At 34.1% G+C, this 21,517-nt stretch overlaps 1 protein-coding gene across 3 annotated transcripts in view; it reads left to right on the top strand.

Moving 5' to 3' along the window:
- LOC145263723 (ras-related protein M-Ras-like) overlaps positions 1–21,517 on the top strand; it is a 111,526-nt gene that overhangs the window by 15,425 nt on the left and 74,584 nt on the right. Inside the window, exon 1 of one of the 3 annotated variants that reach the window (XM_080120691.1) lies at positions 15,170–17,004. The exons of 1 other annotated variant lie outside the window; for it this stretch is intronic. The gene's annotated coding sequence lies outside the window, so the exon portion shown is untranslated. One more of the 3 variants, XM_080120692.1, reaches the window with a different exon arrangement.

Raw genomic sequence — 21,517 nt, 5'->3', positions numbered from 1 at the left:
TTGGCTTCATATTACAGTGAACTAAGAAGAAAAAAAATTAATAACTGTTAACTGGGAAAAAAAAACGTTGTTAATCACTTAACTCCCCTTGTTTTCTTTGTTTGTAGCCTAGATTACCACTCACATGCTGACAGTAATTTATAAATATCTTTTATCATGTGTGTGCTATTGTCAAAAACCTTTTGCTCCCAAAGGGCTTCAGCTGGATTGTTAAATATGTGCAATGAAAGGTAAAAAGGAAAGTGCCAAATAAATAAATAAAAACCCACTGTGTTTGGGTTTTTATATTAGATGGGAACTTTTGGAAATTAATATTTCTTGCACTGTTATTGGTCGCAATAACAAAAACAAAAACAAAGAAAAGCAGAATTTGGGATGACCCTTTAGAGTAAATGTGGTATTGTAGAGGCAGCAACAATTCTACAATTCTAGCCAAAAGAACAGTATAGTGAATTTTGTTATGTTAGACCAAGGATAACTAACAATTCGAATTTAATTGCTACACTTTTGATCGCCTTGTGCCTAATTTTTCATCTATTTTATAATTTTATTGGTACTTATGCACTATAAAGCCCATGTTATGATTGGAATCTTCTGGGTGGTTTATGGAAAATGCTGGAAAGTGCTGAATAAAAGCTTCATGTTTTCTTGTGGAAATTCTGGCCAAATTTTTCAATATAAAACATTATTTCTGTAAGTATGAAGCTAATTCAATGAAAAATTAATTAAAAAATGAAAATAATTTCAATGAAAAATTAGTTGAAAAATGAAAGCAATATTCTTGAGTAATTTATTGGGTAATTTTTACAAAACTTAAAAAAAAAATTGAAATTAAGATAAAAAAAAATTATAAGGTAAGCTTCATGAATAAATATTTACTTTTTGAATAACAAACAACTGATAGCAAACAAAACATTCTTTTAAAAACATTTTTTGAGTTTTTTATATGATTTTTTTTCTTTTTATTATTTTTATGATTTTTTTTCTCAAATCAAGATAAATATTTAAATTAGAAAAAAAAATAATAAACCAATGATAACAAACATTTTCTGTAGGATTTTTCGGGTTGATTTTAATGTGCTAAGCATTTCGGCATCTCCTGCATTTTTCATAAACTGCCTGGATTCCAATGATAGCTAGATTCTTATACTGCATAAGTCACATTTTATTGTATAGAGTAGAATTATTTCAAAGTAATAAGTTTTGTTGTTTAAGATATCTGCTATTTCTTCAGAAATAACTGGAAACCCCAGCATTGTCCCGGAATTGAATGTGAATCCCTAGATGATCCTACTCCCTAAACTATCATAATTATGATTATCTAAACTGCTATAAATTTGTGTGTGTTTTTTTTTGTTTTTTTTTTGTGCCTTGATATTCATATTAAAACCCTTTTTTCTATTTATTTAAAAAGAAAATACAACTTTGTTATACATGGGTCATGGAATCGCATTCTAGCTAATTTTCATATTGTTTTAAATATTCATTTTAATTAATTCCCTATTAGTTTTTTTTTTTTTTCATTTTTTTTTATGGGATGATCATCTTTAGTTAACTCTTACATGTAATTATATTCATGCAGATATTCTACATAGTACGGCATAATTACGTTGACACACCGGTTCCCACTGGATCACCAAAGTTAAGCAACATTGAGCCTAGCCAGTGCCAGATGAGTGACCATTTAGGCGCTACATGTACCTTCTGGGAAGGTTGGGCGTGGGGCCAGCACCCTCACCCTGTAGAAAGAACTCCTCGCTACAAAAACATCTACAAAAATGTTGTAGATAGCCTATGCCCCTCGAGGGGCTCAAGGGCCATTGGTGGATGGAGATATTGTACATGATTTATACTTGCGTAATATTTGCATAAAAAGTTTATAGTAAACACAAAATTCTTTCAATATATATTTTCGTATGCGTATATATTTTTGTTTAAAAAATTTTGCCTATCAAACTCTTCCTAGAGTTTTTGGTCTACAGACAAAACTTCATATATAAGGCATTTGAACCCATGTGAAACTTTATATTTGGGGTTTAGCCTGGGAAAATCCTTACAAAAGTGTGTAAATTTTTAAAAAATGATATTTGCCAGGTGAAGGTTGAATTATGAATATGCATGCATAACGTAGTAGCTATTGGTTCATGTTTTAATTTTTAGCTTTGCAGCAAACATGTCTTCATAGCTCAGTCATTAATGGTAGAAGCAAAAATAAATTATAAGCTAAACGTTTTGGTTTCAATTCTCGGTGGTGGTGCACAAGTCATTTTTTTGTAAAATTTTAAATCATTACTATATATTGGGCCCAATATAATCTAATATATAAAAAGCAAAGAGTGTGGGTGAATGTGTGTGTGTGTGTGTGTGTGTATGTTTGTATGTCTCACAAAATCTTTCAACAAAGGTGATCCTGACGAAATCAGTATCTCCCTTTATATATTTCTTTGTGTATTAGTACCTCTCTCTCGTAGGACGACAAATATTGAAAAATTGTCTAAAAACATTCATTCTAAAAACTCAACTGACCAATTTTTTACAAGGAGAGGTCTCTTTTTTCGCCGACATTTTAGCAAGTCATCGTCTTCTTTTCGATTGACGTCACTTAATTTCAACGTTCTGAATTTCCAGTCGGGCGATGGAGACTTCAGCTAAGACGTCACGTTCTTTTAACCTTTTTTTTTCTTCTTCGCGTTACAGGTTCAAGCCTGCCTGCCTACTACCACTTTTTTTTATACCTTTGCCCACTGTTTTTTTTTATTACTCTCCCACCACTACCACTTTTGTACACCCCCACCCCGGGGTTCCTTACCACCTAAAACACCCGATCAATGCCGGGCAATCCCGCTAGTATAATGATAAATATGAAATCTGTATTAATCAAAATATCGCATAAAGCGTATTTTATGTCCTGCTAGTATCGTATAAATTTAAAGATTCTACTGTTGGCATTGGCTTTGCTGATATTATTCTGCCCAGAATTCTGTCTAGAAATGGGAGGAACCAAATGAAAGTGATTTTTTGTGGAAAGAACTAGATTCGAACTTGGAACACCCAGGTCATCAGTCCATATCATTAACCACTTGACAACCGTCGCCTCCCTCCCTAGTCTATAGCACCATATATTTTTAATCCTTATTTTTCTGGCATTTTATTATATTCGATTTTTGGAGCAGAGTTCAAGGATGTACTCATCGTTGATTGGGTGGGAAGAAGTGGAAATGATTGAAATAAATTTCCGTAAATTGATAGTCTGTTCACCCCCTCGGAACCCAAACCCGACTTTGTCCCCTGGAATCAATGAGAACCTCCCTGCGTGCTTCTACTCCTTTGTTGCAGCAGTGTTGCATGTAATTTTCTGACTAAACACTTGACCCACCCCAACTCAAACGAATGGTGGGGTGGAGGTGGGGGGGATGATGATATTTCACTCAGTCACTCAGCACTCACTATTCATAAGTGAGTCAAGAATCCTTCAAAACATGTTTTTACTCTGTCCCACCCCCTTTCTATCTCATTTTCCCCTCTGTGTATTACTCTCTCTCCCTTTATATTTTCTTTGTGTATTAGTACCTCTCTCCATCTCTCCTACCGTTCTCTTTCTCTCTCCCTCACTCTTTCTGTGTATCACTCTTTCTCTCTCTTTATATACCACTTTCTGCATGAATGTCTCTTTCTCTTACCCGCGTCTCTCTTTTTGTGTGTGTGTGTGTGTGTCTCTCTCTCTCTCTTTGTATCTCTTTGTGTATTAATGCTTCTTTCTCCTACCTCCTCTTTCTCTCTCTTTCTGTGTATCCCTCTCTCTTTATATCTCTCTTTATGCATTAGCGCCTCCTCGCCTCTCTTTCCTACCCTCTCTTTTCTGCGCTTCTATCCTTTTTATTTCTCCATCGTTTTCTTCCCTACGTCTCTTTGTATCTCTCCTCCGTATCGGCGTATCGCTGCCTCTCTTATTCTTTGTTTTTCTCACTTTTACTCTTTCTTTGTGCGTCGCGGTTTCCCTCCCCTCTCTGTCACCGTTTATTTGTATCTTTCTCTGTGTCTGTCTGTCTGTTTTTCTGTCTGTCTCTCTTTGTGTTCGTTTGTCTGTCTGTCTATGTTTGCCTCTGTCTCTCCCCCCCTCTCTTTCTTGTCGTGTTTCATTGCGTTTTCTTTTCCTAATATAAAAACATGTTTTCATCAGGAGAGAGATATTCCTAATAGAATAATAAAAACGCAAGGAAAAAAAATACATTCCAGAATTTACTTATTTAAATAATAATAAATTAGTTACTTATTAATATAAACAAATATTAAATAGTTGTTTATCTATGGACAAGTAAGTAGACACTTAACGTAGAATTTAAAAAAAACACCTTTAAGTATTTCTGTTTTAGTTCTTATTTTGAATTAAAAAAAAAAACAAACAGAAAAATACAACAAAAATCTTTATAATGTACGTACCAGTAACAGAACAAAGGTGTCATATTCCAAAAATCACATAAATTGATCAAGTAGTTTTTTTAACAACAAATATGAGAAAATAAAAAAGAACTTTGCGTCGATATCTTAAAAAAAGGGCAGATAAGTCCAGAATAATTAAAACTTGCAAGATCATTATTGTAATGCTATTGATTTCACATTAATCGCTTTAAAAATAATTTTCTTTAAAAAATTAAAGCTACTTGATTTTTGTAACATGACATTAGCGTTCAGTGATGGGTGCGTACATCGTTTTTTAATTAGATTCAATTCCAGATAAGAACCCTTTTTATATATACGCCTGATATCTATAAATACAATTGCGGCTGCTTATATTTATCGAGACTCCACAAATAAAATATGTCAGTTCCAAATGATGATTATGGTTAACGTTTAAATGTTCATTTAATCTTTATGTCTAAAATTGAATTTAAAAAGCTTCGGTACTTATATAGAACGGACTCTGCTATTTTTTTTTTTTTTTTTTTTTTTTTTTTTAGATAGCATTTTCGGTGTTTATTAAGATAGAGTCGACAGATCGATTTTTTTTTTTTAAATATGTCGTTTGAAGCAAAATTAATATCACATACTGACTTGTTACGTTGAAAATAGTAATATATCCAAAAATTATGAAAAATCGGCAGATTTGCCGTTTAGGTGTACAAATATCCTCGAACCAATGGTTCGAGGATATTTTTTTTGTTAAACAACGTGGTTAATTTAAATTAAAATTTAATCACATGATTACATGGTTCGACGAACCATGTAATCACTAAAAGGGACTCTTAAAGTACCGCGCTTAATGTAAACAGAAACTGTTCACAAACTTTAAATGGGTAAAAATTATATTTTACCACGTAATTATTGAAAATGTAATCATGTGATTAAATTTTAATTTAAATTAACCACGTTGTTTAACAAAAAAAATAATAAAAATAATGCAAGATGAAGTGTGAGAAGTTCTTTCACATTGGTTTTGACCTTGGCAGAATGGAAGAAAACCAATCAGAAATTACAACAGGCTCACCTTTTAAATTTCAACGTAAATTTTATTAAAGCAAAAAAGATCCAAGTTGCAAAAGATGCATCATCTTCAGCTGTCTGCTGTAATGGGCCAGTAACACCCCAAAGGGGTAATAGTTCATCTTCGATAAAAGCTGGGTACAAAACTCCGCCAACGAAGAACGCTGCAACAGGTTGAAGAGTTGAGTGATATCTTCCAAGATGGATACTGCAAGTCCAGTAGCCTCGAGGAGTCCACTGTAGATAACTGTCCAAATGGAGACAAATGACAGGTCAAACTGTAGGCCTTATTTTCGTCTCTGACAGACATTATATTGTAATGATGAAAGTCAATTGATTCACAGAGCACAACAGCGTGCAAATGAAAATAACATTTCACCCACATTAGGGCATCAATACATCTCAAAGACACAAAGTAATTTTGAGGCTGCGAGCCTCGAGTGAATTTCGAGCGTCCATCTCCAACCCGAATCTGTGTCGAAAGTAGTGATCTGCTGAAAGAATAAATTTGGCGCCAAGAACACCCTCAGCAGTTAGTAATAACAAGCAATCTGAATGGTTCAAACAAAATGGTGGGCGGACAAACCGACCAATGAGGAGCCTGCTTATTTCTGTAGAATTTCTCACAGAAGTTTTAAAATGAGTAAATGGGTTTTATTTTATAATTTAAAATTAAAAACATTGAACAATAAAAATAAAATTTTGGGTACTTATGTATTTTTAGTACTGTGCTGAAATAATAACATTATTATTTTGAAAGCCATTCTTAACATGAAGAGGGGAGGGTGTTTTGTAACTATTCTATGCTTCCACCTTACAATTTAACAATAAAAATATTGTGAAACTTGAATTTAAACTGAAAATAAAAACAAAAAAAACTATTTAAAAATAGCGCAGTACCATCTGTCATCATATGCATCCAAGAACAATATCTACTGTAAAATTAAACCAAACTTTGGTGCTTATGCATTTTTGGTACCGCGCTATTTTAAAATAGTTTTTTTTTTCAGTTTAAATTCAAGTTTCACAATATCTTTTTTGTTAAATTGTAAGGTGCAAGCATAGAATAGTTACAAAACACCTTCCTCTTCTCATGTGAAGAATGGCTTTCAAAATAATCATTATTAAAGTGCCAAAGCTTCTTAAACTTTCAATATTTTAATTGGATAATAATTTGCTAAGAATACATTTTAAGTTACTTTAAATGGTTTTCAAATGCATTTCAAATTTCGAACGAAAATAATTCATTTTTTTTTATTAAAGCGGTTTATTTATTTACGAAGAAAATAAAATTAACTGTTGTGGATTTATTTTCGTAATGCATTTAAAAAACGATCTAAAAAGTCCCTTTAGTGCCAGTTTTGCTTGATATCTACAAGGTAAAAATATCTACACTGTAGGTCTCTCTACTTTAGTTTGAATAGGAATAGAGGGCATTTTTTGTCACTGTAAGATTTATTGGGGTGGTTTCGTCTACTATTTTATTTAATTTTCTATTTTTGAGTGATCATCCAGCCTCCAAACATGCAATCCTCTTATGTCGGTTATTTTTTCTTGTTTTTACATAACACTTGACTACTTGTTTTTCAAATTAAATAAACGCTTTAAAAAGTTAAAGCAAATCCACAATTGTTTTTTTTCTCGCAATAAACTCATGCTGTGATTTAGTGACTTAGCAAAAAAAAAAAAAAAAATTATCCAACTAGGTAGAAAAGTAACATATATTGCCTTTGATAACATTTATGTGTTATATACAGCAGTACAGGGTGAGTCACGGAAAACGGATGTTTTTAAGGAAAACAAAACTCTGCAAATATTCAACAAAAATTTTAAGCAGGCTTAAAGATTACCTTTCTAACCCCTGTATCTTGAGATACAAATTTAATTCGTTCCATGACTGCTGATGTATCACGAAAGATCGTGTCTCGAAATAATCATTCCCACTTGAATTAAAATAAACAGAATTAATCCTTTCTGACAGGACAGGGTTCTAAAGGGAGTCGCCAACCTGATAGATCCTGAACTGTCATCTAGACTTCAGCCTCTGTCCCACCGATGAGATGTTGCATCACTCTGCCTGTTCTACAAGTACTTTAATGGTGAATGCTCTGACGAACTACAAACACTTGTACCTCCTTGACGTGACTACCCCCCTACAAACTCGACAAAAAGCTCAATCCTGGGCCCAACTCTCTTCCTGATCTACATTAATGACCTCCCTAAACACATACTTAAATCATTCGTTGACATCTATGCTGATGACACGACCATCTACGGCAACACATCAAAGGCTGTAAATGACAAAGTTCTCTCTGACTCTCTCTCCTCTGATCTCGAGCGCGTGGTTCAGTGGGGGAAGAGGTGGCTGGTTACCTTTAATGCATCCAAAACCAAACTGCTATCCTTACATCATCAACGCTCTGATCCCCATCTTGCATCAATTGTGATGGATGGCACTCGTCTGGGTGAGGCCCCGTGTTTTGACAAGCTTCTGGGTTTGACCTTTACTCCTGATCTGAAATGGAACACGTACATCAAGTCTGTTGCCATGGTCGCTGGAAAGATGGTGGGGTCCTTCTACCGCTCCAGAAGATATCTCACTACGGATGCAATTCTCTATCTATATAAAAGCCAAGTACGTCCAAGGATGGAATACTGTTGCCATATCTGGGCAGGAGCTGCTAAAAACAGCCTATCCTGCCTTGACAGAGTACAAAATAGACTTCGTGGCTTAGTGGGGGATGCCCTTTTCTCTACCCTGCAACCTCTCTCCCACAGAAGAGACGTTGCGAGCCTGTCCTTGTTTTATCGTTATTTCCATGGCAGGTGCTCGTCTGAACTCCAATCTCTGGTCCTCCCTCGCCAATCTTTCACGAAAAACACCCGTCTAGCTGAATCCACTGTGAAAAATTTCCCCCACTCTATATCTGTGCCTAAATCAAAACGCAGATTCCATGAACAAAGCTTCTTTCTTAGAACTGCACGCCTGTGGAACTCTGTTCCGTCTGCCTGCTTCCCTCCGGACTACAACTTGGATGTCTTCAAGTCCAACGTTAACAAATTCCTAATGAACTGCCCCCTTAAGTAAACATTTCAGCAAATCTCCTCACTAACGTAATGTACTTGCAATAACCCTTATCCCTGAGTGGCTTCCGGGCCTTGATAAGTGGTGATCACTGTGTAAAAAAAAAAAAGAAAAAAGTCCCACGCCTTCACAGTAGAGATCCCTAGGTGTAAAATTTTACTGTAATAGTTTCTTCCCCAGAACTGCTAGACTTTGGAACTCCCTTGCGGAATTCTGCTTTCCCAATTGTACTGACATGCAGAAGTTCAAGTGTAATGTGAACAAATATCTTGCTACTCATCTCCCTTAATAATGCTCCTGCAACTTATGTCCCCGAGAGTAGCCCCCTACTTCAAAGTGGCACTGTGCCTTGTTTGGGGTGAAAATTGATTAAAAAAAAAAAAAAAGAAAAGAAATCTACCGAAAGCAAGCTCAAATTATGCTCAAATTACATTCAACAATCACTAAAGAAAGATAAATACAATAGTAATGAGAAGGAAAGTGATATATAATTATAAATCTTAATAAAAACAATAAAAAAATAGGCAAGTGGTAGTGTCGGGATGCATGTAAGGAGGGAGCGAGAGAAACAAGGCTACCACACACACGCATGCATACATGTGCACACACACATGCGAAATAGGAACTAAAAAGAAGGAAGGCTATAACAATTAAAAACGTTGAATTAATTTACTAAATGTTTAATATTTAAGTCTTAATGTAACAGAAAGGATGAATACAAAAATAAAAAAATAAAGTTGTAATCAACTTACTATGGAGACAGGGATGAGTGGCTAATGAAGGTGAGATGGGATAAAGAGGCAGGGAGAGAGAGCTAAGACAGTATAGCCTAGCATACACACATAACCACACATTCTTGTTGCTTTACGTTTTGTATTTTTTTAGCATTTCTCATTTGTACTTTTTATTTATTTATTTTTTATTTGCTCTTTGTTTTATTATTTTTTGGCGTTCCGTGGTTTTTTAAAATTGTATCTAAAAAAAATCATCGTATTTTAGAACGTAAATATAGATACAATGTATCGTCGTATTAAAAAATCGTATCTTAGTGCATTCATATGTCAACATATTACTATACATTCTTTTAAAGATTTTTTTCCATTTTGTTGTCTGTAGTAAAAAAAAAAAAAAAAAAAAAGGAATGCCCAGAATAAATTACTGAGCCTTCAGCGATTTTTCTATATAAATAAAACTGTAGATGTATGTGTGTGCATGTATGTGTGCGCATCTGTTTGTCTGTGTGTAAATATTTAACTCATAAACTCTTAAACTTGTGGTCACATTATACCAAAATTAACAGGAAATACACCCCGTGCCAGAATTATATGAAAATCGATATTTTTGTTCTAACTCCGATAGTTTTCAATGAAAATTTGTGAAATTTAGCAGGTTATATGGCAACACTAACAAAAGCGCAGATCTAAAATTTTAAGCTAATCTGCACAGTAAGAAACAATTGGCAGCCATTTTGGTGATTTGCATTTTTTTTTCAGCGTGCCCACTTTATATGCAAACCAATGCTAAAATATGGCGAAGATCATCGAAACATTGATTAGTCTAGGAATTTGTAAATTGAGAACAATGATAATTAAGAACAAACAACTTCAATATGGTTTCATACTACAATCAATATCTTATATAATTGCCATTTTTATTAACAAGAGCAAAAAGCCTTTGGTCCATTGAAGATGTCAAACTTTCGATTTCATCTGATGAAATGTCTTTGGAAGCAGTCAGAATAGCATTCCAAAGATCATCCTTGGAGTTTTACTGCCTTCCTCCGGAGTAAATATTTTATTTCTAGATACTCCACAGATTTTCGATGGGATTTAAATCTGGAAAACAGGCTGGCCATCACACTATTTTCCCATGTCTGGCAAAAACTCTCTCCACATATTCAGTGGCTATCCTTACAGAATGAGATGGTGCATTATCACGCATGAATACCATTTTTTTCTGGAATGCCAAATTCTTCTTCTTGTGTCAGGGTTCCAAGTGTTTCTTAATGAAGTCAATGTAGAGTTTGGCAGTAATTTTCACTCCATCTGCGACTCTGAATGGTCCTACCAGCTCATTGCCAATGATTGCAACTCAGAACATCACACAACCACCTCCTTGTTGACGCCTGATCCTTTGGGGACATCGACCCTCATTATGGTACCATCCTCCCCTCCACCCATTGGGTCCATCAACACTCATCGGTGAACAAAACAGTTTGAAAATTCACCTTCATGTGATCTCTTGCCCAGTCCATCCTCTTTTTGTTGTGGATATCCTTCAATAGAGGGCGGACCTCTGGCTTTCCAAATTTTGCAATTGTCCTCAGGATACGGCAATGAGTTGATTTGGGCACATCAGGAATGCCAGCTTTTTCAAAAACTTGTTTGCTAGTTTAAAGTAGGTTACGGCGAACTTCTCTCGTGATCTTGTTCATTGTTTGACGTGACAAATTTCTTACGAATTTTCCCTTTGTCAGAACGTCCGTTGCAAAGTTGAGGGCCAGTACAATATTTTTTGATTGTACGATGATCACAGTGTAACTCTTTGGCAATTTCTAAGGTGGAAATCTTAATATGGAGCCTTTGAACAATTTTAGACTTCTCAGCTTCACCTTTAAGACCCATCTTGCATATAAAGTTGGCACGCTGAAAAAAACAGCAAGTCACCAAAATGGCTGCCATTTGCTTGCTATTGTGCAGATCGACTTAAGATTTTATACATGCACATGAGTTAGTGTTGCCGTATAACGTTTGAAGTTTAACAAATTTACATCGAAAACTGTCGGAGTGGGAACAAACAGTACTTGTACAGTTTAATCAAGACATTAAAAAATGAAAATATCGAAAAAAGTTTAAATTGTACGTACCCGTTATGGAATGAAGTTCTCCAAAAAAACAAATTTCACTTAATTGCATCAAGTAGTTTTTGTTTAACAGCGGAAAAACAAGGTTCGATTTTTAGGAAGAAAAGCTAGTATAAAAGATGGAGAGGGAGTGTCGGCACTTTAAACTGAGTTATCTCCCCGTGGCATTTCTAAAATCCAAACAAAAATTTTTAAAATTCCAAGATATCTGCTTTCAACATGCTGTCATAAAAACGTGTTTTTTCACTGTAAAAAAAAAAAAAACTACTCGATCAAATTAAGTGAAATTTTTTTTTTTTTGAGATCTTCAGTTCCAAATGGATGTGTACAATATAACCTTTTTTTTTCGATATTTTCATTTTTTAATATCTTGATTAAACTGTACAAGTACCAAACAAATATATTTATTTGCATATAATTCTGGTACGGGGGTGTAGTAATCATACACCAAGGATGATTTATAACGAGTAAAATCTTTGTTTGGATGGATGCATAACGCGTACAGACATATATCGGCAAGTTGAAATGCAAAATGTTCATTTCAACTTGCCAACATATTTTTACTTCTTTATGCGTGTGCCGAAATTCAATTCATTTCATCAAGTAGTTTAATATTAAGCCTTTCCTACCCATCTCTCGATAGCTACATCGGTAGGAGACTCGACTGGAATGCTAAATATTTGGGTTTGATTCTAGCTGATGGCACCCCAAAAAGGAACTTTTGAAATCAGTACTATTAGGTACACTATAATATTTAATAGAGAATTAGCTCTTTAATAATAAATATGAAATCTGCATGAATTAAAATATATTTAAGCTTATTTTGTGACCTACTAAAGCCGAGTACCGCCCCCCTCCTCCCCCTCACTAGTCGTTGATAAATTTGATGAAATGTCGCACGGTTTCTTTTAGGATGCAGATTAAGGCTAGGGTTCCAAGTTTCAGGTTATCTAACCAGATATTCTTTCAAAAGCAATTAGAGGTATTGGATCTTGTCCAGAATCCTCCCTATAGTTAAAAAAAAAAAAGTAATAATAATCTGTATGATGTACATACCCGTGACGAAACGAAAATATCATATTCCAAAAATCACATAAATTGACCAAGTAGTTTCATTTTTATAAAAGAAAATCAAATTTTGTGAGTATCCAAGGAGTGACTGTCTCGTCCGCTAGTTTTTTAAAAAGTTCAAGAAACAAAGGGAGATAATTCAACTTACTAGATTTATGTTATAATGCTTATTTTTTTCCGCATTTTCATCCCAAACAAAGCACAGTGCCACTTAGATGTAGGGGGCTACTACCAGGGACATAAGTTGCAGGGATACTATATCAGGAGATGAGCAGCAAGATGTCTGTTCACATTACACTTGAACTTCTGCATGTCAGTACAGTTGAGAAAGAAGGGAGTTCCAAAGTCTAGCAGTTCTGGGGAAGAAACTATTGGAGTAGAAGGCGTTCTTACACCTAGGAATCTCTACTGTGTAGGAGTGGGATCTTGCTGTTTGTTGGGAGTATTTATGTCGATGGGTACAAGTGCTTGTAGTTCGTCAGAGCATTCACCATTAAAGTACTTGTAGAAGAGGCAATTTATGTGATTGATATTTTTGTATCGTTACAGGTAGCTGAATTGGTGATCTTTTAAACTAACGCATTTTAGGTGAAAACATTATTATATAATTACTTTTCATGTCGAAATAAGTATAAATTCCAAAAATTACAAAAAATGATCCCGTAGAAAAATAATTACGTAAAAAAAAAAAAAAAAAGAAGAATTTATCGAATTATCGACTTTTAGCATATCTTAACAATATGGAACACTGGAACAGTTGTACAACTAATTTAGTATGACAAACTGACCTATCTCACGTGACTTAAGGTTGGTTGTTTTTGTTTTACGGCATATTAACCCTTTTCAGGTTATTTAATGCCGAATCTGGTGATTTTGAAGAAAATTTTTTAATAGAATATATTTGTTTTTTGCAAGTAGGTTTCTATTTAACCCATAGTTGGAACTCTAACAGGTACTACCACTCCGGGTCAGAGTGGACCTGGGAGCAATGGCAATTAAAAGGTGGCTCCACACTCTCCAGAGCCCACAAGCTGTGGCCTCACCATCAGATATAGTTTAAGGTCATATTCAGGACCACGTGACTTAAGTTGATTTAAATTAAGAGTCCGCTATTTTTACACGGAACGTAATTATAGAGGATTTTCTTTTCTTTTTTCTTTTCTTTTTTTTTTTTTTTTGTAAAAACAGCATTTAACACATCTTCTATCGGATCACTTTTTGTAATTTTGGAATTTATGCTAATTTCGACATGACACGTTAGTACTTAATAATGTTTTCACCTGAAATGCGGTGGTTTAAAAGATCACCAATCTAAACAAGTACCCAGATATCTGTTGAAAATGGATTTGAAGACAACTAAGCTATTGGGGGGGGGGGGCACTTCTGCATTATGCGGGCGGCCGCCATGTTTTTTGGTGTGATTCACTAAACTGTCGCCGCCAGGTGGCACTTTTTGGAAAAAAAAAAGTTTCGGTTCGGAAAAGTAGGGTTTTTTTTTTCGGGGTCTTAACTTCCATTTAAAAAATGTTTCGGAAAAAAATCCAATGTTTTAACTGGGAAAAATGTTTCTATTTAAATTATTTATTTGTTGTTTATCCTTCAATGTTGCTGTTGCTTTAATTCGAAAAATGTTTCCTTAAAATTATTTATTTGTTCAAAAAATAATAATTTTTTTTAAACTAACGCAAAATTAACACACACAAAAAAACTATTTATTTTATAAAAATCCAATGTTCCTTTCATTACAAAATCGTTTTATTAAAATTATATTTTCTTATGCAGACTTTTAAATAAATGTTTTTGAAATTATATATTAATTAATTTTTATACAATAAATGTTTTGATTTTAAAATATTTTTTGTTTGGAAAAATTCTTGTTTGTTACTTATTTGCCGTGTATTTGACCGAGAAGAAATTAAAGTTATCGCCCCCTAACAATGAGCCGTTGCCCGAATACTGCAGAAATGCCCCCCCCCCTTTTTTAAAAAACTTTTTCATCCCAAAGCATATTACCACTTGAAATTAAGAGGACTACTATTTTGAATCATGTTTAACAGGGACCTATGAGAATCTTTCTTCTTCCTCTTTTTTTTTTACAAGGAAGTCACCACTTATGAAGGCTCGAAGACCACTCGAGGATAAGGATTAATGAATGTAAGGTTGTAGTGTAGTAATCGTTATTGGTGTAAGTTTGGTAGAATTTGATTATTTATGGGGACGGATCAACAAGAACTTGTTTACATTGGATTTGAAGGCTACCATGTTGTATTCAACTGGGAAGCAAGCCAGCGGATCAGTGTTCCACAAGTGAGCAGTTCTGAGAATGAGGCTTGTTCATGGAATCTGTGTTTAGATTTAGGCACAAATAGAGAGTATGAAAAATCGTATATAGTGGTTGTTGCTAGACGAGTGTTTTTTTGTGAAAGTTTGGCAAGGGGGACCCAGTCGAGCACTTGCCATTAAAAAAGTGAAGCATGCATAGTGAACGAGGTATAAAAAATGACTAAGTTCAGCATTTGCCTCCCCCCTCCCCATTTAGCCCCCAAAGTCCCCAGGGGACGTCAAATCATAGTGAAAATGAACAAACGGTGCAGTTTTAGGCCTTAGCATATGTAAATTTAAGTTCTGCACCATGCAAAAAAAAAAAAATTACTAAGTTCATTGTTTGCCCCCCCCCCCACACACACACATTTAGCTCCAAAAGTCCCCAAGGCCTTAAAATATTTAAATTTGAGTTCAGCATCATGCAAAACTGCTAAATAGACATACACAGAAAATTTTAGACAAACATGGTAAAATAGTCCCCAAAATGGAGTGTTTTTATTAGCCCTAAAAGAACCCCTGGGGCACACACCAAAGTTATCGCAAAGTATAGACAAACAAAATTATATAGAAATTAGTTAGTTATAACTTTTCAGAAAGTTTTATAAAAATCAAAGCATCAATTATTTTTTAATAAGCACAAAAGTCAATTTTGGTCATTCTAACCTGAAAGGCACTCCTGGGGGGGGGGGGTATCCGGAAAATCCGTTCTGTTGCTTTTTTACTCAGATCATGTTTAATGTTTGTGCAAAATTAAAAAAAATTCCAAGCCGTAGTTATTGAGAAAAGTGCGGAAAGATGCACGGACGAACGGACAAGTATGAATTTATAGGTCCACCCTCCTTTCGTCGCGAGATCAATAGCGATAGAGCAGAGACAAACTCACAACGTCTTTTGCTTGGGAAAGAGTTGATCAGATAGGTGTATGTTCACATTTAAACTTCTGTAGATTAACAGTCAAGGAAGCAGAAAACAGGGAGGGAATTCCAAAGTTTAGCAGTCTAATAAAATAAACTATTAGGCTTTCCAGCATCTGGGAACTCAACAATGAAGGGGTGGGATTTTGCTGTTTGTCGAGAGTATCTACGTCGAGGGTGTACAAGTGTTATGAGTCCATCAGAGCACAGCACATTCCATTAAAAAAAAAAAAAAAAAAAGAAACTTGTAAAATAGGCATAGGGATTGCGGTTTCACAACAATATGCATTTATTTCAATAGAAACTCGATTAATAGTAATGAATAAGGCCCTTATTTAGAATTATAATTAATATTTAAAAAAAGAAAAACAGAAAAAAAATATGATGTACGTACCCGTCACGGAACAAAAATGTCATATTCCAAAAATAACGTAAATTGATGAAGTAGATTTATTTTTAACAAAGAAAATCAAATCTTGAGTAAGTAAATAGGAACCGTCTCGCGTTGTTATTTTGAAGAAAAAAAAAAAAAAAAAGGAAGAAAGGAAAAGGCAGATAAGTTCACAATAATTCAAACCTGCAAGATCACCCTTGCAATGTAATTTCACATTAATCGCTTTAAATCGTTTAAAAATGACTTTCTTTATATATAAAAAATAAAACTACTTGATCAATTTATGTGATATTTGGAATATGACATTTCCATTCCGTGACGGATATGTAAAGATATTTCTGTAGTTGCTTTTTTGTTTGTTTGTTTTTAATTACCTTGAATTTTCTTCTTTCTTTTCAGGTTTACTTGAATTCTTCCCTTTTTTAAACTTTATTGTAAAAAATAAAAAAAAATAAAAATAAAAATCTAATAAAAAATTTGAATAAAAGAAATAATAATAAAAAAAATAAATGTATATACATCCATTATAGTCATTTAATTTGTACGTGTGTGCGCGCGTGCGCGTGTAATTCACTTTTTAACGCGTCCAAACCATACGCAACTACTACTAATTAGTGTCAGGTGCGTGCGAACGGAAAAGTCCGCTGTTTATTATAGATGTAAAATACACAATAAATCTATATAATTGTGACTATATCTAATTGTGACTAATAGTAACAAAATAGTGATAAAGATGGAGAAAAATAAAATAAAAAATAAATAAAAACAAGAATGAAAAAAAAAAAAAAAACTACGTAAATATTAACGAACGAATAGTTTTAGGTTTTACCCGGACTTTACAACTGCAATTTTCCCCGATAAAATTGATCACGTGAGTAAGAAAAAAAAAACATTTTGTTTATCCGCAATTTTTAAAATGTCTTCTTTTTTATTCTTGTGCGCGAAGTACTTATGAGGTAAGTTTATTTACTTTTTCTTCTCACAGCGAGTGTATACGAGGTAAGGTTGATTTAACACTGGCACTGGATGGTTGCAAAAATTGCCGTGACCGTCGGCATTTCCCGGTGGGATCGCCTCCAGCAATCGGCAATAACCCCCCCTCCTTTCTCTCTCTTGAAGGGAGAGGAGGTTATGCCTGGGAGGTATACCTCCTGAGACCGAAACGAACAGATACTAAGCTTTAAGCCGGCATTTTTTTCTGGTGAAGGGACGGGCAGGGGCACATCAGACGATCGGCAATAAATCAATCTCACTCTTAGAAGGACGAGATTTTCATAGTTAAAAGTAATTTTTATGGAAAATTAAAGAAAATTGCATTTTCCTAGGTGTGAACACCTTGAAGATTGCAAATACAGGGGGACATATTTATCTCCCTTTTCGCCACTTTAATGGCTGATATACTTTTTTTTGTTTTTTTACTAAAAACACAATAGCAGTTGTTCTACCCTATGAATTTTCGTAATTTTTAGATATATTACTGTTTTCGACACCACAATACTGTTGTTTTGGCTTAAAACCAAATAATTAAAAACTCAATCTGTCGATTCTATCTTAACAATTTACTAAACAACATATACCGTAAAAATTGAATTTAACTTGAAAATTCTATGCAAAAAATAGCAGTCCGTAAACTGCAGAAATACCGGGGAAAAAATTAAATTTAAGGAATCAGTATTTAATACTGGCAAAAATAAATGTCGATGTGGAGGATGCGATGCGTGCGCCGATGCGTCTTCAAAAAGAAAAAAAAAAGAAGCTGAACAAGTCGGCGACACTTATTTATTGTGTCAGTAGGGTAAGAGTTATGTAAAATTACATTCTAATGACTGGAAAACACCTGGTAACTCTACTGGTTTTAATATATTCTTCTCTTTTAGACAGGTGATTGCTTATCCTTAATAGCATAAATTGGTACTTCTTATCCAGAATTCAACCCAATTAAAAAAAAAAAAAAAAAAAAAAAAATAGAAATCTTTATGATATACCTGTCCGTCGCAAAACTAAGATGTCATATTCCAAAAACCACGTAAATTGTTAAAGTACTTTTATTTTTAACTAAGACAATCACATTTTATGAGCAAACAAAAGGAGACTGTTTCGCGTCGACGCGTCGCTATATTGAAGAAAACAAAACAACAACAACAACAAAAAAACAAAAACAAAGGTAGATAAGTCTACTATAATTCAAACTTGTGAGGTCAGCATTGTCATACTAACGATTTCACATTAGTCGCAAAAAAAAAAAAAAGGAATCGTAAAAAATGATTTTCTTAATTAAAAATAAAACTACTTTATTAACTTACTTAATTTTTGGAATATGACGCCTTCGTTCCTTGACGGGTACGTATATTATCTACAATTATTTGTCTGTTTACAATATCGGTGGAGGAGAAATCCTTCACGACTGAGACAATTTTTATTTTTGTACCTTTTCTCCACGTTAAAAAACGACCCTGGTGTCTAACTCTGTCCCGTGGGGAGGCATAGTAAATAGGTACAATATCTAGTTCTCTTTACCCGGCACTGCTGAACTTATTTTTCAGTATAGGCAGCAACATTAACATTACTAACGATTACTATATTGTTCAATTGACTACTGTACACTCTTAACCCTTATCCTCGAGTGGTGTCTAGGCCTTGATGAGTGGTTATGCCTATGTAAACACACACACACACACACACACACAAAAAGGTGGTAAAAATAAATAAAATAATATATTATAACTAATAAATGTTATCAAAGGCAAGAGAAGTTACATTTCTACCTTCATGAATATTTTTTTGGTTGTATGTTTTAACTTATTTTAAAGCGGTTATTTATTTCAAAATACAAGTAGTGCCGTGTCTCAAGTTAGAACAGGGGCGAAATGGCTGACATGAGACGATCATCTGGGGAGTCTCGATGATCACTCAAAAATCGAAAATTAAACAGCCCAATAAATGTCATCAATCGAGCATAAATGTAAATATCCTACCATTTATTTTAGAATATTTGGTATTTTTGCCACCGTGCTGAAATAATAACATTATTATTTTGAAAGCCATTCTTAACATGGGGAGGGGAGGGTGTTTTGTAACTATTCTGCACTTATTGTGAAGCTTGAATTTAACCTTAATAAACTATTTAAAAATAGAGCGGTGGCAAAAGGGCACAAAGCACCGAATATCTTTATATGCATGAATTTGTTTTTGAAACAAGCATTAATTTTGGATTCTTTCCTTTCAGCTATTCCGAAAATGTAAAGAAAATATACTTCCGGCAAGTTAAAGTGCATATTTGACAAACTTATTAAAAAATTTTTCTTTCAAAAGTTGAGAATATTTTTTTACGTTCTTCCCACCTCAACATTCACCGTTGAATTGATGAATTTTAGAGGTTTTCGGGTATGCTGAAAACGAGTATCACAGTTAAATATGGAGAAGACAAGTAGTTTTCTGGATATTAACACTTTTATGTATACAATGTAATCCATCATGTTTTCAGTGGAAGTCATGTCCCCCCCCCCCACCGAACAAGTACTAATGCACATACATGTTACAAAACACCTCCTCCCTCAACACTACTGAAATTTATTATATTAAGTAACACATTGGAAAAAATGTCTTAATATCCAGAAAACTACTTGTGTGTCCCAATGTTGAATGTGATATTCGGTTTCAACATACCCGAAAACCTACAAAAGTCATTTTAAAGGTGAGTAAAGTAAAGGTGGAAAGAAAGTAAAAATTTACCTAGTTGAGACGATGTTTGACTACTCAATATTAAAAAAATATATATTTTGATTAAAAATGACTATTTTTAGGATTTTAAAATAAACAATTCAATTGAAACATTTCTAAGGTCGCCGCAAAGAAGTTGGATTCTATCTCTAAACCTAAACGTAGATTCCATGAACAAAGCTTCTTTCTCAGAACTGCACACCTGTGGAACTCTCTTCCGTTTGCCTGCTTTCCAACCGACTACAATATGGTCATTTTCAAGTCCAACGTAAACACGTTCTTGATGAGCCGTTCCACTTAAGTAATCCAATTTACCAAATTTACTCGATTAACGATTACTATGATATTGTTCCATTGACTACTGTACACTCTTTATTCCTTATCCTCGAGTGGCATCTGGGCCTTGATAAGTGGTGACTCCTATATTAAAACAAAAAATAAGTAAAATAAAATAAAAAACATACTAGAACATTACTCACATCTGAAAGTATGCTATATCTTCACAAAGTCACAATTCGCCCATGCATGCAATATCGTTGCCACATCTTGGCTGGTGCGGTGCAGTGGTGCATTGCATCAACCATTAGACTCTCTCTCCTTCTTAGACAAGATAAAAAAACAAAAAATCTCCACTCGCACTATCAACCAAGCTCCAACTTCTGTCCCATCGCTGCAATGTTGCAGTTGCATTCCTTTGTCTGTTCTACAATACTTTGGTGGATTATGCACTGATGAACTCATGGCACTTGTTTGTACCCACTCGACGTACATACTAGTGTTGGGACGATTAATTGGAATTGGAAAAAATCGGAACATTTGGGAGTATCGGAATCAGTATCGGAATCGGAAAAATTTGTGCATATTTTCCAATGCCAAAAGGCTTCTTCTAATTGTCTGTTTTTATTTTAATGTGTTTAAAGCAAAGTCTTCCTTTTCTGGTAATAATTATAAAATAATGAATATTTATTGATTTTTAACTATTAGTAAAACTAAAACCGATAGATGATGCCCCCCCCTCCCACAAGTGTATTTTTTTCGTTTAGGAAAATCTCCACATTTAGCATAAACAACTTAGCTAAATATTTAGAAATTTATAAAAAAAAATCGGAATCAGTAATTGTATCGGAATCAGGAATTTATTACGGAATTGGTAATTTTATCAGAATCAAGAACAATATTGAAATCGTCCCATCACTAGTACATACATACCCTGACAAAACCGTCTAGTAGCAAAATCTCACCCCTTCACTGTTGAGGTTCCTAGATGCCAGAAAGCTTTCTATTCTAATAGTTTCTTCACTCAGATTGCTAGACTTTGGAATTCCCTCCTTGTTTACTGCTTCTCTGACTGTGCAAAAGTTTAAATTTAATATGGTTAAGCGCTAAGCAGATCTCAAGTGGCAATATGCCTTGTTTGAGGTGAACAAACATAAGAAAAAAAAACAAATAAAAACGGCGCTTGCTTGTTAAGATAGAATCGACAGATCGATTTCTAAATAAATAGTTTTAAGCCAAAACAACAATACTTGCTTGTCATGTCGAAATATTAATATATCCAAAAATTACGAAAATTTATCGAGTAGAACAACTGCTATTGTGTTTTTAGTTTAAAAAAAATGTATCGCTATAGGTTACAAATGTCGAAAGCCATTAAAGTAGCGAAA

Source organism: Euprymna scolopes, chromosome 39 (assembly GCF_053919585.1).
Source record: "Euprymna scolopes isolate OS-2025 chromosome 39, ASM5391958v1, whole genome shotgun sequence".
Taxonomy (NCBI): domain Eukaryota; kingdom Metazoa; phylum Mollusca; class Cephalopoda; order Sepiida; family Sepiolidae; genus Euprymna; species Euprymna scolopes.
Note: the sequence above shows the minus strand (reverse complement) of the source record. Positions and strands in the feature narration are given on the sequence as shown.